Source organism: Triturus cristatus, chromosome 3_2 (genome assembly GCF_964204655.1).
Source record: "Triturus cristatus chromosome 3_2, aTriCri1.1, whole genome shotgun sequence".
Classification (NCBI taxonomy): Eukaryota; Metazoa; Chordata; class Amphibia; order Caudata; family Salamandridae; genus Triturus; species Triturus cristatus.
In genome coordinates, this window is record NC_140584.1 from 314,379,091 (window position 1) to 314,395,865 (window position 16,775).

At 40.8% G+C, this 16,775-nt stretch overlaps 1 protein-coding gene across 3 annotated transcripts in view; it reads right to left on the bottom strand.

The window, feature by feature from the left end:
• Window positions 1-5,387: 5,387 nt before the first annotated feature.
• Window positions 5,388-16,775, bottom strand: part of LOC146857258 (uncharacterized) — a 318,275-nt gene continuing 306,887 nt past the window's right edge. For all 3 annotated transcript variants that reach the window (XM_085647764.1, XM_085647763.1, XM_085647765.1), the window contains one exon: window positions 5,388-5,810. The gene's annotated coding sequence lies outside the window, so the exon portion shown is untranslated. The remainder of the gene's footprint in view (window positions 5,811-16,775) is intronic.

Below are 16,775 nucleotides of genomic sequence, written 5' to 3' on the forward strand. Positions count from 1 at the left end.
GATCAACATCATGCCAGTCAAACATTTTAATAATTTGTTACCAACGAGCTTAACAGGAAAGTGTACACATGTGCTGCTTCGAAACTGTTGCAGAGCCAAGGATCATTCACGGCTATCTTAGGCATAAACATGTTTATGAAAGGCTCAATTAATGTTCTTCAAGGTACTTCATCCAGTGCATGTCTACTTAGTTTTGCAACTGCTGCTGACCTGGGAGTAATATCTTTCAATTAAAACCTACATACACAATCTGAAATTGTACGTCAGTTCTCATCGTTATATCAAGGCACGGGAAAGCTCAAAACATTGAAGGTGCAATTCACATCGACGAAGGCATCCGGCCTGTTGCATAGCGACAACGTAGAATAGCATTTCACATGCAAGAAGTGGTAAAAAAAGAACTAGAAATGCTGTTGAAGCAAGACATCATTCAGCCCTCTACTGGTCCATTGTGGTTATGCCAAAAATGGTCAGTGGAGGTGCAGTGCAGTTTTGTGCTGATATATGCCAGGCTAACAAAGCAAACGAGAGAGAAAGACATCCAGGTTTGCACATTGAAGACATGACCATACAGCGGAATGGAACCAAAGTCTTCTCCCGTCTAGACCTAAACAAGGGATACCATCAACATGAATGAAAACTGTTGGTACATTACCACTTTTTTGACTCATGTTGGTTTGTTCAGATACAAAAGGTTGAGTTTTGGAGTGACATATGCTGCAGAAATATTTCAAGATGTCATACATAGAATATTGCTACCTGTTATGCATGCTTTCTTAATAGTATTTGGGACAACACAGAAGGAGCATGACGAGGCTCTCAATAAAGTGTGCCAGGAGCATGACAAGGCTCTCAAAAAAGTGTGCCAGTTACTTACAAATGCAGGTCTCACTCTAAATGCTGAAATGAGTGAATTTCACAAAACCAAACTCAAGTTCTTTGGGCACATATAATTTAAAAGTGGAATGACTGCTGACCCAGATAAAGTACAAGCACTACCAGCAATCAAACCACCAAAAGATGTCACCATGCTAAGATCCATCTAGGAGATGCCAACTATTGTCAAGGTATATTTGTGACTTTGCCACAGTAAGTGCCCCAATTGAAAGACCTTACTAAATGAAATACCCAGTTCCAATGGCCCTTTGAAAGCGACCAAAGCTTCAAAAGGATAAAGCATGCCATTGAAAAATGCCACTGAGATACTTACTTTGATCCTGATTTACATACGGAGAATACTGTTGATGTGAGCCCGGTGGGGCTGGGAGCAATCCTTGCTCAGTATAATGGACATCCACGTTCTCAGAGACACATTGCGGTGAATTCCAGCCTAAGTCTGTCTGGCCTATTCTCAGCCAGAGAAGGAGAATCTCGCTGTGATGTGGACCTGCAAACACTTTCATGTGTTTCTTTACGGAAAACATTTCATGATTTTTACAGACCACAAAGCACTGCTCCCCATATTCAGAAATACAAAAACTAAGATACCCCCTCGCAGTGAGAGGTGAGGGTTGCGTTTACATATGTATGACTATATAATTGTGCATGCGCCACGGAAGAACCAAAACCCTGCATCATTGTAAGGCCCAGCACGTCAGTAGCCTTATCCATTGAACAGATCATTCCCCCTACAAATGCTGTTAAAGACATGCTTGCCCTGAAAGACATTTTAGCACAGTCATGGAGACGAAGTGTTTGACCTCTGAGTGACAATGTTGAAATTCAAAAGATCAAAAATGTGCTGGATAAACTGTCTTTCACTAATGAAGGCATTGTACTAAGAGGTTCCAGGATCACTGCACCTAAGAGTATCAGACAGCAATTTACTTAACTCTCTCACAAAGGACATTGTGGCATTGTCGCCACCAAAAGAGCCCTGAGGGATCAAGTGTGGTTCTAGTGCTTGGCCAAAAGAGTTGAGAGGGAACTAAAGGAGTACCATTTATGTAACTTCCTTTCCTCTAAAGTGACACAGTATCCATGAACCATACCTGACTTTCCTGCACGTGCGTAGAAAAGTGTGGCTGTTGATTTTTTTGGGCCCCAAGCAAATGGAAATCATCTCATGATATTAATTTATGAGTATTCTCATTTTCCTCTGGTGGAGGGAATGTCATCAACAAGACATGACAAGTTCATTGAGCGACTTAACGTCATCTTTGCAACATGAGGCATCCCAGACATCCTTAAATCTGACAATGGTCCACCATTCAAGAGCAAGGATTTTAATGAGTTTCTAACTAGATGTCAAGCATCAAAAACATACACCCTTGTAGCCTCAAGCCAACGGTGTCATGAAATGATTCATGGGCACCTAAAGAAGGTTATCCAACGTGCCTTGATGGAGGGAATCGAGCTGAATCAAGCCTTATGTCAAGCCCTCTGTATTGGTCGACTCCTCACTCCACCCTGACAAGAGTCCTGCCACCTTGCTGTTTGGGAGAGCTCTAAGAAGCAAACTACCACAGTGGACCACTAATCAAACGCGGAATACTGACAAAGTTCATGCCACTGACTGCTCGAAAACGTCAAATGAAAATGTACGCTGATCAATGTTGGAGAACTCAAGAGATCATCTTCGGCGAAGGTTATTGAGTTTTTGTCAAACAAAAATGCAAGTGAAAGACCAATCTTCCATTTTCTGCTGAGCCTCAAGGGACTCATGGTAATGGCGCAATATCCCAGAAAATCCATCACACAAGATTTGTCACAATTCAGGCGTCAATTTCGACATTCATCAGTCCTTGTAATCCCAGATGGGGCTGCTCCACTTGATGGCCTAGATCAAATTTCAACTCCTGTACCCTCGGTGTCTACTCAGGGTGCATCTCAACTACCTCATACCATGCGATCTGGCCGAACAGTGCAAGCACCTAGACGACTTATTAAAATAATGTAATGCTGCTGTTGTTTACACCTTTTTATTTAACAAGGGGGGAGATGTAGTGTCTCGAGACAATGAGCACCAGGACCCCGTGATTCTGGGGGGGACTCAATGTAAGGATTATGTAACCATTTGGGGAGTTGTAAAGGTGTGGGTATTAATGGTTAGGGGATAATGAGAAGTTCAGTTGAATGTTGTACATTGATGAATAAAGACGTTGGTTACAAGCTTCGTATGTGGCATGTTCATTTTCCATGCTCCCTGGGTGGGGAGAACGCGACACTCGGTATTTTGTCAAATGCATTCTCAGCAAGCAATGACTCCACCTGCAAAAAATGTCCCTCTGTCCACAGAAAGTCACTTTTCAATATTTTTCTGACCTGACTCATTTCCATTCAGCATTTGTTTATATAGTGCATAGAAAGCTATGTGCAAGTCCTAGATGACCGTCTTTTACCACCCCAAAGAAAGCATACACAATATTAAGAAACATTAAATCTTCAAACCTTCTTGGGAGGGCTTTTGTATAAACCACATCTTCCACATGTCCCCAGTGCTGCTCTATGGAGCCTTAATCGAATATTATAATCGCTTAAATATATAAATCTACTCAGATTATTAATTTACGTTTTTACTATGTGGTTAGATGTTCGGCCTTTGTACTATTAGTGTAAACTGTATTTTTCACATATGTTATGAAAGAAAAGTATTTTCGAAAAAGGTATGTTGAGAACTGTAATATCTGTCAGCATAGGCCAGAGTATTTATAAAAGTATGAAGAGGAGGAGGGTGCGGGACATAAAGAGATGTTCAAATTAGCTAACAAGTTATAATCGGCATGGCTACTCACCCAAAATGGGGAATCAACATGTTTCAGCACTTCTTGCATTGGGGTGATCCAATACTTTCTTCAGGACAGGCAAGAAACTTTTTGTAGACACAAACCTACCTGTCTAATACCAGGATCAATGGACACAGGACAGCTCTGAAAATATTGATTACATTACAGTGAGGTTTGCCTTCTTTCCATAGGCTATGTGAACAGGAAAGAACACTGCAGAGTCATTGCTCTATGATGAGGTTGATATAAGTGTATTCCAGTGATCCCTAATTAACACGACCCAGCACTTTTCATTATTTTGGGGAGTTTCTGAGCACCTATCAGTGATTCATGTCTCTTATTGTCCTCTGTCAGTAATTAAATGAAACTTGGCTCATACTTATAAGGTACATATTTTATTTTATAAAGCCCTTTATTAAGCAATTTTCATTATTTATCAGGAAAAATATCATGATATAAACATGCCCTGGCTCTCGTTCTTTTTCTATGGACCTTATAAAAAGTAAAATGACTGAGGAATCATTCCAGCAATGCCAAATTCCTAATAGGCCTCCAACTTTTTGTTATATCTGCATTTCTTGTGAATTGTATTAGTTATAGCTGTCTCCCGGTATGCCTTGCCAGCACACCTCTTGCTGACCTTTGTCAATCATCAGTGTTTCTCAAATTCCCTTTTAGAAATTAATGTCTCTCAGTATCTTCTATATGCATTCAATGTTATTCCGTGTGGCCTATTTGTGATCAAAGGCTTGCACCCTGTCAGTTATTGCCTCTTCTGTCAGCAAGCACTGTCTCTCATTGCAACCTATCAGTGATCATGGTATCTCAGTGCACCTTTTCAGCAACCTAAGCTAGTCAGTGATATAAGTGAACAATGTGCCTTATTTGGGAAGCCTATCAGTGATTGATGTACCGTCGACGTACGCTTTCATTGCTCAACAACTCTTAGTGCACTCTATTAGTCATGAATGTCTCTGTGATCATTACAGATGATTGATATATTTTTGTGCTCTCGATCAGTGGCTAATGACCTTCAGTAATCCTCATCATCGACTGGTGTATCACAGTGCCCTCAGTCGGACTGACATTGGCTAGTCTCAGTTGACCCTATTGGTGATCAATGTCTCTCAATAAACCTTTTCAATGATCACAGTCTCTCAGTGATCTTTACCAGGCATCAAAGGTTCTCAGTGACCTTTATAAGTGATTTGTGCCTTTCGATGCATTGTACCAGTTATGGGTGCCTTTGTGATCATTAAAGGTGTATCTTATCAATGATCCATGGCACTCAATGATCCTTATCAGTTATCAATGCCTATCAGTGATGAATGCCTCTCAGGGGACCCTATCAGTGATCAAAATCCCATGATCATTCCTATCAGTGATCATGGCCTCTCAGTGACCCTTATCAGTGATCAAATTCTCTCCGTGACCTCTTGGTGCACCTAGTCAGTAATCGAAGTCTGGTTTCCAGTGCCAGTGTTCAGCGTCTCTTTATGGCAGATGTCTCTAGTGATATGAGAGAAGACATCCAAGGATTCCGTCAATCATTTACCCAACCATCCACCCCAGCAGCGCCTCTTACAAGGAGACAGGCTGTATTTGAGGTCTTTAACAATACTGCTCTCAAGGAAAATGTAGGCAACAAATGAAACTTGTCTCATGCTGTAAACTCTACTGTTTATTTTATATACGTATATATTATGAATTTTTCATTATTTATCAATAAAAAAGACATGATGTCAGCATGCAATGGCTTCCATAGCTGGTTAGCAGAACAATCAGACATCCAGGGCTGCAGTTCCCAAACTCCAGTGTGGCATGTCTTGATGTGTCTTCATGATGGTAGATAACTTCCAGGGTGGTTAACTTGGAACCCCTGTGGTCAATAGTGTGCAAGCCATGAAGGTCAGTTGTATTTAGTTAAGGCTTGATGCTGACTACCTGTTATATTGCTCTATATTAGATTATGGTAGAAAAACTGAAAGGACTTGCTTCTCAGGGAACAAAGAGGGATAGGGACCTTCTGCAGCACCGTCTTCTCCATAGAACCAAGGTGATTATAGCAGTTCTGGGCAGGGAAGGCTGTGAAGAAAAAGGAAGACATCAGACCTTTACGTAACTTCATGTGACCCTCTAGTCTTAATCTATTTGTAACTGGACAAACTTCAAAGGTTCCCGAAAATAGCTACACAGGCATCTGCTTTTTTCTCTGTAAATTGCTGTCAGACTAATGATTTTTTTATCTGTGGAAACTGAAACAGAAACTGCTCATGGTCCAGCTCTGAAATGCCTTGTTGAAAAGTAATCAAAATGCTCCACCTTTCAGCCTCATAGTGCAACTTCCTTGATAATGGGTGGATGTTTGTTAGTGTAAAGTGAAGTGATATATGGGGAATAGACTTTATCAATACTTATAATGAGTGGCTGCTTGTTAGTGTAAAGTGAAGTGATATATGGGGAATAGACTTTACTAGTACTTATAATGAGTAATCATAATATTTAGCTCTCTCTTTGGTGTTTTTGTACTGAGTCCTACCTTACTGCATGTGTTTGTGTGTGTGTGTGTGTGTGTGTGTGTGTGTGTGTGTATGTGTGTATACAGGCATGTGTGTGAGTCCATGCATGCATATGTGTATTTGTTTGGTGATGCTTTGGTACATGCATGCCTGAGGTCCCAGGTAGTAGAGATGCATGCCTGTAGCCATGCTCTTCCATCTCAGGCACACCTCTCCCATTAAGTATCTAAATGTATTGTATCTAGCTTGCCATGGTTACTTCAACACTGGTGTATGTGGCCCACCTCACATATTTGGGAAGGACGTTCGCTAAAGTAAACTAGTTAGTTTGAACAATCTGTCACGCAACCAGAATCAGCATTAAGTTGCAGCTTTATTGGGCCATCATTAGAAAAAAGCATTTGAAGAATTTGTCCCTGATAGGCTCGACGTGCCAATCCTGAAACCAGCCTGAAGATGGTTTGAGCTGGACCCTTGCCTTGAACTTCACAAGAACCTGAATAAATACTATGGGCCTCATTTATGAAAAGTGACGCATCACTGCGTGAAAACAGTGATGCGTCACTTTTCACTGCGCCCTCACTGCGACTCCAATGATGCGTCATATTTACAGTATGACGCATCATGTCGCAAGGAGTCACAGATACGTCAGTATTTCTGACGTATCTGTAGGTGCAAAAGTGACGCATTGCTGGAGTGTGTCACAAAAGTGAAAGGGCCTGCGTCAGTCTTACGCCTGCTGTGAGGCAGGCGTAAGATATTGACGCATTTGCACCCTAGAAGTGGCGCAGTGAAATCTCGTAGATTTCACTGCGTCACTTCTACGATGCTTACTTATGTGGGAACGCCCACCCTGCATACATTATACCTGAGGCAGGTATAATGTAGCGCAGGGGTTTACAAAGTGACGCATCTAGGTAGACGCGTCACTTTGTAAATATGGCGCATCATGGCGCATGTTTTACGCCACTGGTGCGTCACAAAAAGTGACGCACCGGTGGGGCAAAAGTGACGCAGGGGCTCATAAATGAGCCCCTATATTTTTGCTGAACGGTCTGACCCTGAACTTGGTTAGTGGGACTTGTAAAGTTGAAACGTTGACATGTCATAAGTTCAATTCTCCTGCAGGTGGAACTAAGCCTTGAATGAGAGGCCCGCCAGCTTGTCTGTTGAGGAGCTCTGAGTTACAAGGAGATCCTGGTTCTTTCAGTAAGAGTCAATTAAAAGTGCTTTGCCATCTTCCCAATTCTCTCTAGAGCTTAAGGACACTGCTTGAGCGAGGGGCATTTAATGATATAGGACCAATTCCACCATCCAAATAGATTTTGAACTAAACTATGCAAATTACAGTTGAGTAGCTTTGAAGCCTTGACTTTGCTAGTGAGCTTACCATCAGCACAAATGTAATATTTATGTGTCCTCCCACACAGGTGAGTCATCAGTGCTTGTCTTGCTCCAGCCCTGTTCCTGACGCTGTCACTGATGGATTTTATCCTAGGATTTCAGAGGCCTCTGGTAAGCTGCGAGGATGTCCAGTGGCACACGTGGTTCCTATGAACCCTGTCTTGTGAGTTGTTGAAAATCAGATACTAATGATTGACTAGGTCCCCAAGCTTCAGATTTTGTAGCCCAGTTTGTCACTGGAACCGTAAGACGCTTCCAAAAACATGCCCTGGCCAGGAGACACCAACCAAGTAAAAGTTTGATTTACAGTTTGGAAGATGTCCCGTCCATTCCATTTACCCTACTTAGAGCGGATTTAAAAAAAAATAAACACTAGATTGGACACCGTATGCTTTCTGGTGGATGCCCTGCAATTGCCAAAATCTAAATCTACTCCCCAGATGTTTTGAGTTGTTGTATACATGAAAATCTTTAAAGAATTGCCTGTAGACCAAACCAATAAAAACTGTTTGACTGGGGGACCCTCACTTTTAGGGGGCCAAGTTTTGTTTTACTGTGATCTAGCCTTAATGAGTTACTGGTCTGTCAAGACCCAGTACCCCAGGGGCACTTAAAAAATCAACCTTGTCTGGACAGTTTTAAAACACTTGCCCCTTCTGTCTCCCTGTTTGCTCGAATCATTAATAGAACTGTTGACATTAAACCATACCAGTGCCAGGTCCCTCACTAACTTCGATATTCCACCTTGGTGAACCTAATTAGGCATTTTGACATAAATTCCACATCAGTATCCCCGGTCTGCTATGGGACCTTGCACACTAACAGACTCTTCTTACAGACTTGGCTGGCATTTACTGTTTGTATCACCCATTGAGTCTGACCTGAGTCTCTATAGTGCTTTCAAGTTGGCTCCCATAGATGTATAGCGTGTTCCGGATGGGCTCATATCTCTATCAGTGGTGAGTGTGTCAATGGTGCAATTGTTTAGTAAAGATTTGTAGTAACCTAATTAACCTTCATTCACAATTAAAAATATATATTCCTAGAAAAATGTCAAATGTCATCAAAACAACACTGAATCATTACATACAGTATTATAATAGACTCATTTTTGAGCTGGAGTAAAAGCTTTGTAGTTAATCAACAGAACACTCAAGAAGCATGACTCTGCTGGTGAAATGGGGCTAGATTCGTCATCAAAGATACGAGCACAAGGATCCTTTAAGGGCGACTTTTTGTAGAATGTGGACAGAAGGCATAAGCTGAGTATCCTCTCCATGGCCACAATTTCAGGCAAGGTGGATGTAGCTGCGAAGATATTGGTTAGCCGGAACTTAAAATCCCAATAAGTATCGCCACACCTAAACCCACCTTTAACCAGTTCATCTCAACGAAGTGTGGAATACCTACGCAGACCTGGTTTTCTCTATGAAATTCCACACGGTATTCCCTTTCTAGAGGGGATGAATGCTTCCATTTACTGCCTGTTCTATCAGGTGGTAAATGAGAGCTGGTACATTGGTGTGGGGTGGGTGGTGAGGGTGGAAGGTGGGATGTGAGTCAGATGGAGGGGATGATGTGGCTTGCAGTGTGAGCGTTACATACTGTCCTGACGCCTTAGAAGAGGTCAGGCTGGAGTCCAGGGCAGTCTGCAATTTCAGCCCAATCCCAAAGCGATTTTACCAGCTGGATTCCAGTATTCTCATACCTGGTATTTCAAAGTGCAGGAACATTAGGCATGGCTTCGGCACCACTCAAGATGGTCGCTTAGCGGAGGAGGTCCGCCATGCACCAGGCAAGTTGCAGTCTTTTGGTGCTTACTGGCACCGTCTAGATGGACCAAAGCAATGTGATAAAGAAGAGGAGGACTTCAGCATGCAGAGGCACTGCTTGTTTTGCTGAAGTGCGGTGCAGCTCTCCGCATTTCTCTAACATCGTGGCTGCTTACTCTGAAGCAGCTGCCATTTTGTCTGCAGTGCTCAACTCACAAAGGAGTTTTTGAATGCAGCCCCTATTAATTTTGGAAAATGCAGAGACGTACCAAGTAATGCGATAAAGAAGAGGAAGATTTCAGCATGCGGAGTCGTGGCTTGTTTTGCTGAAGTGCAGTGCAGGTCCCTGCATTTCTCTGACATCGCTGCTGCTTCCTCAGAAGGGGCCACCATTATGTATGCAGTGCTCAATTCAGTAAGGAGTCTTTAATTGCAGCCCTCTCCATTTCTGAAATACGCAGAGATATTCTCCTTAGTTTGGCTGACTAGTGAAGACTTCAGCAGTGTGCTTTACTAGGTCTTAGTGGCTGTTTTAATGCAGAGTTTTATTTCTTCACTTCTTATCAGACTCTGAAGCTTCGTGGCATTCTGAGGTATTTCTCACCTTTGTGCATACTTAGTCAGAGGAACACTGGTGTAATCATTCCATTTTGTTCTTGTAACCTATAACTTGTTATATGGTGCCTTTTTATGGGTAAATTACGGAAGGCATATTTGTTTTCACCCCTAAAGGTCATTCTTCGGCTGGTTTGTCTACTGACCCTGTTTAGCATTTATTATTAACAGGAGTCCAATCACTTGCTGCTGGAGAAATGGCTAATTCTGCGCCTCCTCGTAATATCTCCCTACAATCTGTGACCAGCAAGGCTTCATTGCCCTCGTCCACATTCAAGAGGTTGAAGCAGGACCCTCCTTCACTTGACAAGTCAGTAACTCCTATTTCCTTAGAGTTGGTTGTTGTTGGACAAAATGTGTGCACTGTGTCCTTTTGTAGAGAAAACTAACAAAAGAATGCAACATTTGAATGACAAATGGTCATTGATGGAAAATTGTGTATCTATGATGGAACAACAATTCCTGGATGTGCGAGATGAAACCCATAGAATTCACTCTTTGGAAAAGGAGATGCACAAGCTCCGGCAACATACAGAAGATTTGGAAAACAGGAATAGGAGGAACAATCTCCGCATTTATGGCCTGCCTGAAGCTTTGAAAGGAGATAATCCTATCGCTTTTTTTTACCTCTTTCCTGCCAATATTGCTGGACATGACCTCTTCAATCTCACTCAATAGCCAGAGAGATCATAGGCTTGGGCCTCCTGCTTCGCTTTCTGCATCTTCTGTTAAACCCAGAGGTGTTATCATTCTCTTTCTGAAGTTTACTGACTTGTTGTCAGTTCTTTCTGCAGCCAAGGCTAAACTTCAAGTCTCTTGGCTAGGTCAAAGGGTGTTCCTCTCTCAAGATGTTTCTAACGCCACTGCAGCCAGAAGAAAAGAGTTTCTCAATCTTCAAGCTGTCCTTCATTCACTTGGGGCAAGATATGGTCTTTTTCACCCCTGCATTTTTAAAGCAACTTTCCAAAATAATACCATGATGTTTGAAGATCCAGCGGAATTTAAGAAGTTTATTCAATCCCATATTTTGAGTCGTATGGACACTGCGGGTCCATCTAATGGTTGAGCGATTTGTTTTTGCTTGTTATTACTTTAATTGTTGATTTCTTCAAAGAAATTGAATTGAAATCTTTTGTGACTCCTTACTCTATCTCAGATTATGTTTCTTCTAATGTTTTTATGTCTATGATATGTCTCATGTTTTTCTTTTTAGTTCATTACAGATTCGTCTGATGTAATTCAGTTTGTTTGGTCCATTTTCCTAAGTGTTTTTGGTCCTAACGTGGCTTGGCCTCCCTTTACCATGGGCGTGTCATTGTTTTATGTGTCATCACCACCCCTTTTCCTTTTCGCTTTTGTTCTTTTATAGGTATGTTTTTTCAGTCGTCCTTTATGGATATGTACTGTCTCCTCTTTTGGCTTATTTGATTCTCTTCCTTTCTACCTTTCCTTTTCCTGCTCTTGTCTTTCTTTCATTCTTCTCTTCTTCCTCTCCTTCTTGTCTCATTTCTACATTGCTCTTCCTCTTTTTTATATTATAAGTTGGAATTTTCATATATGCCTCATTGTTCTCCAATAACTATTTTCTTCATTGTGTGTAATTCAGAGTAACCACATGGAATTTTAAAGGTTCGCTTTTTCAAACAGAGAGTGTTATCCCATCTAGGTAAATCTAACCCTGATCTGGTTCTACTCCAGGGAACTCACCTTACACAATCTGAAGCTTTGAAATTTAAGCAAGCCTGGGTTGGTTATGTGTTTGTTTCCCATTCAGTAAATAAGAAGAATGGGGTTGTGATATTGGGTAAAAAATCCTTTATTGTTAATATGGTTTCTCAACAAATAGACGATATGGGTAGATGGGTTATAGTAAACCCTACTATAGTTAATGTCCCCCTTACTATTATGAATGTGTATGCCATGACACAACCTGATACTGCTTATTGGCCCTCTATTGCACAAAAATGTACACAATATCAGGATTCTTACTTTGTTCTAGGAGGAGATTGTAATCAAATAATGGACCCATTTTTGGACAGATAGTCCTCAGTTCATTTTTCGTCCCATAAAATGCATAAGCAAATTCACTCTCTTATCCATAATGGAGCCTTGGTGGACTCTTGGAGATCGTGTAACCCAACTGCTCTGGAGTATACTATTTACTCTGCTTCTCATGGTTCACTTTCATGATTGGATTATATATTTATTTCTAAGCCTCTTGCTCAGTTTATTATACAGTCATATATTTCTCCAATTGTCCTCTCCGACCATGCTATGGTGATTACTGACTTGGATTTGATTCCCCCCGTCTTCCTCTGCATCGATGGAAATGTAACAACCTTTTATTACAAGATGCTCAATTCTCTAGTTCGTTTATTGCTTTTGCTTCTAATTTCTTTTTCTTTAATGATAATGTGGAAGTTTCCCCTTCCTTGCTTTGGGATACATTCAAAGCCTCAGCACGAGATTTCATTTTAAATTATGTCTCTAGGCAAAGGAAGACATGGTTAAAAGAATATTCTAGACTTCTCTCATTGATTAAATCTTTAGAAAATAAGTATTTCTCCTCCAAACTGCCCTCTGACCTTAAACCTTAATGCCTTGCTTAAAGCCAAATTGCAATGTAACTCTACTTCCACTGAAGAAGCCTCCTCTGTACTTTTTCAGAAATGCACATGTAATTATGGTGGAAGAAATAAAGCTGGCAAGTTATAAGTGAATATTCTTAACAGAAAAAAAGAGTGGCACATTATTGATTCAATTTCCACATCAACGGGTAAGTCCATTTCTAAGCATCAGGCTATTTTAGAAGAATTTGTAATGTTTTATAAATCTCTTTATACTCCTGAATCAACTCCTCCTTCCTCTGCAATTTTGGACTATTTACATCAGACCCCTCATTCTGTCACTCCTGATTTGGACTTTGATTCTTTAGAGAATGACCTTTCTACTGAAGAAATTGCTGCAGCCTTATAAGCGCTTAAATTAGGGAAAACGTTTGGTCCAGATGGTTTCACAGTAGGGTTCTATCTTCACTTCTCCAACACCCTTCTTCCCTATCTGCATCTTCTTCTACTTCTGGCACCTTCCAAGAAGCTATAATTTGCCTTATTCATAAAGATGGTAAAGACCCTCAGGAATGTAAAAATTATAGGCCTATCTCTTTATTGAACATTGACAATAAAATCTTTGCTGAGCTCTTATAGGAAAAGAACAATCAGGGTTTATCAAGGGAAGGCTTATATCTGATAATTCTAGATTATGTTTGAATGTTCTCAGTAAAGCTCCTTCTTTTAAATCTTCTCTTGCAGACATACCAATCAGTGCATGGGTTTGGGTCTAAAATTATAGCTCTTATCTCCCCCCTATATCATGCACCCCGGGTGTCAGTAATAGTTAATGGCATGATTTCCTCATATTTTCCTCTTAATAGGGGTGTTAGACAGGGTTGCCCACTCTCTCCTTTATTATTCTTTTTAGCTCATGAGCCCTTTCTTCCTCGTCTGAATTCTTCTATCTCTGGCTTTCTTTATGGAGGTCGCATTTAAAATTTTCTGCTTATGCAGACAAGTCTTCTCTTTATTTCTTCTCCTGACGATTCGCTACCTTCTCTATTAATGTTCGCTATTTTCTATTGTCTCTGGATATAAAATAATGCTAAAATGGAAATTCTCCCGCTTACTAAATAAACATTCAATAATTCTTGTTCTCTTACTGGTTATCAGTGGCCTACTTCAGCAAAAATAAAATATTTAGGAGCATGGTTTACAAATTCCATCCCTAATACAGTTAAAATTAATTAGACAGAACTTAGTATTAAAATTGATAAGATTCTCTCCTCTTGAAATCGTTTATTTTTATCATGGTGGGACCATTTAGACTCTATAAAAATTATGATTTCCCCCTTACTGTTATATCTTCTTTCTATGTTGTGAGCTCACATTCCAAAACATTTTTTTAAGAAAATCAACACTTTACTCCTTAAGTTCCTTTGGAAACATAAAACGCTGAGAGTAGCATTAGTCACTTTACAAACACCCAAATTAGCGGGAGGGGCTAATTTTCCAAATTGTTATGGTTATCACAGAGTTTTTGCTTTGCGCCAAGCAGCTCTTTCGACCCATGATTTATCCTCAACTTTTTTTTTATAGATATTGAGCGTATTTCTCTTCTTCCCTTTAGCTCTTAAGAAGTCCCATCTCTTACTGCTATGACGCTGCGTCTTCATTCCCCTATATTACATAACAATGCATCGCTGCTCAAATTTACTTTTCTTACTTTTACTCTAGATATGCCCTTGTTTTTATTTTTTAAAATCAATATTTTTTTAATTCCATACTCAAGATAAATAATAGACCTTTTTTTGGCGTACCTGGAATGATAAAGGTTTAATGTGGACATCTCAACTTTTCCTCAATTTTGCCTTATTTATCACTGTCTTAAATCCTTTTATACACACTTTTTATCATTGATGAATGTGGTTCTTAATGTCTATTTATCCTTATAAGAAGGTTCTCTTCTCTTCTGGCATTACGGAATTTCTAAATACCAGTCCTATGGCATTGGCTATAAGTATTTCCCCCTTCCTGACCCCTCCAGAATCAAATCCAAATCCGAACTTATGTGGGAGAGAGACCTGGGAATTTCTTGGACAATCCCTTTTTGGACTAAGCTATTGGGCACGCACATGTAAATTCTCATGGTCTGCTGATATTACACAATCTCTTTTTTTTGTTTATCATCACACATATTTTACTCCCTTGCAGTGCCTCAAATTTTCCTCCGATACAGCTGCTAAATGTTGATCTTGTGATTATCCTGATGCAGATTTAATGCATATCTTATTCAAGTGCCCCAATACCCGTAATTTCTGGCACAAAATTTGGGCTCAGATTGAGAGTATTTTTAATTTTGATAGCCCTTTCAATATTATTTATCTTTTATTGGGAACGCTGTCCAATTCGCTCACTCTATCTCTCCCTAACAATAAATTATTAGATACTCTGTTAGCAATAGCTTTCACCAGATTGGTCTAAATTGGAAAACATCAGATAAATTATCCTATAAAGTGTGGTGGGATTCGGTAAGTTCTCACCATAAGTTAGACACTATGGGCCATATGTAGGAAGCCAAATTGCGATCGCAAATGCTGAAATTCGCCGAATTTCAACGTTTGCGATCGCAATTTGGGCAGTGTGCTATGTAGCACACAAACACCCACACGCAAAATAAGGAATCGCAAAATTTGCGATTCCTTATTTTGCTAATGCATTTAAGGAATCCCAAATTGCGATTCCTTAAATGCAATGTAGGAAGCACCCAAGTTGTGGGATTTTGACTTAAGGAATCGCAAATTACCACCAACTTCAGGTTGGTGGTAATTTGCGATTTCTTTGAAAAATGCACTTTTTTGCATTTTTCAAAGTGCCATGTGGCGCACATACATGCCCTTAGCGCATGTATGTGCTCCACATGTGCACACATGTTTATTTCAGGAGTGCAAAAGGGTGTCCTATTGACAACCTTGCAACCTTGAAATTGCATTCTCAATTTGCGATTCTCTAATTGAGAATCGCAAATTGAGAATGTCTTCCTATTCATTCCTATGGGCCTTCTAGCCCATAGGAATGAATGCCAAGGTATTCCTTATTTGCGAATCTCAATTAGAGAATCGCAAATAAGGAATAGGTGGGAATCGCAAAATATTTTGCTAATCCTACCTACATTGCGTTTTGCAATTCTCTAATTGCGATTCCCTAAAAATTGCAATTAGAGAATCGCAAAATACGTTTTACCTACATATGGCCCTTTGTATGCTAAACAATGTACATCTTCTCATAATGCACAATTACTATGGTTACCTCTTAGTTCATATCTAAACCATGTTGATAGTGATGTATCAAGCACTGTTGCTGTAGAAAATGTTCATCCCCCTTGAATTTTCTCTCTCTATCCTCCTGCTGATAAAGCCCTCCTTAAACCCTGCTACACCAGTCAGTTACCGACCCATCTCACTTCTCCCGGCTGTGGAGAAGGTGTGTGAGAGGGCAGTACACAAACAACTCTCCAAGTTTGTTGAGGCTTCTGGTGCCCTCCACCCAGCCCAGTCGCGATTTAGGGCCTCATACAGCACTGAGACTGCCCTGGTTGAGATGTCGGAGGCTATTAGAGAATACCTAGATTCAGGAGGCAGAGCGGCCCTGATTTTATTGGACCTCTCTGCTGCCTTCGACACGGTGCCTTATCTTCAACTTTTGGCCCGTCTCTCTAATATTGGAATCACTGGCTTGGCGTGGGACTGGATTGAATCCTTTCTAGAGAACAGAACACAGAAGGTATGGATGCCTCCATTTTCTTCAGCACCAAGAAAGGTGACTACGGGAGTCCCCCAAGGTTCAACTTTGAGCCCCCTTCTCTTCAAGGTTTACATCACGCCCTTAATCTATCTGGCGGAGGAGCTGGGTGCAAAGATCATAGCATATGCTGATGATACCCAGCTCCTCTTTACATGGAAGGAAAATGATCTGTCCCCTGATTTAGCTAAAAACTGTCTTGCAGCAGTCTTTAAATGGCTCGCGGGGGCTCAGCTCAAATGCAATGAGGACAAGTCTGAGGTTCTCCTTTATGGGTCCTTCCCTCCGCACTTTAGGGTTGACCTTTGGCCAGCGGGTTACCCCAGGCCTACCTCAATGGGGAGTCCAGTGAAGAATCTGGGGGTCTGGTTCAGTGAGAACCTCAGA